This window comes from Cyprinodon variegatus, unplaced genomic scaffold (assembly GCF_000732505.1).
Source record: "Cyprinodon variegatus isolate N-32 unplaced genomic scaffold, C_variegatus-1.0 Scaffold799, whole genome shotgun sequence".
Lineage (NCBI taxonomy): Eukaryota > Metazoa > Chordata > Actinopteri > Cyprinodontiformes > Cyprinodontidae > Cyprinodon > Cyprinodon variegatus.
In genome coordinates, this window is record NW_015151252.1 from 217,870 (window position 1) to 218,460 (window position 591).

At 37.2% G+C, this 591-nt stretch overlaps 1 non-coding gene across 1 annotated transcript; it reads left to right on the forward strand.

The window, feature by feature from the left end:
• The first annotated feature begins 519 nt into the window (after positions 1–519).
• trnaa-cgc lies at positions 520–591 on the forward strand. The gene has a single exon. It is a non-coding gene; the product is annotated as a tRNA-Ala (tRNA).

A 591-nucleotide genomic window follows, 5' to 3' on the forward strand; every position in this document is an offset into this window, starting at 1 on the left:
TTACCCCTGGTTTAATGTTTATAAATATTTATTTCACGTCATGTGTGCCATCCAATGCAGATCATTGGCGCCATCCACATCTAGTGAAAACCATTGTGATTGGATGAGTCATGTGTACTTTTGACACCACTGCTTATGACTCCTTTTCATGAAAAAGGGGAATCATCTATTCTGTTTCAGACTTAAGCAAAAGTAATTTTCACTCATAAATAGTATAATGAAAAAGCAAAAAAAAGGACACCTGGAATAAATATTCTGTATTACTGAGTTTAACAAAACTGTTGGGTGTAATACCCAGAGGTGAGAGCAGGGAGAAAATTCTTCTGGTCACTTGAATCAGATCCTACCCACTACGAAGAGATACAATGGAACATACAAGGGAGATCTCTGTTTCATTGCTATTCCAAATAACAATTAATTATTATTCCATTCTAGGGGAATCTACACAATTATATTTTTTTTCCAGTGGACTATAAGAGTGTACATGCTTCTATTACTCTGTGCTTATAATATTACATGGGGGATGTAGCTCAGTGGTAGAGCGCATGCTTCGCATGTATGAGGTCCTGGGTTCAATCCCCAGCATCTCCA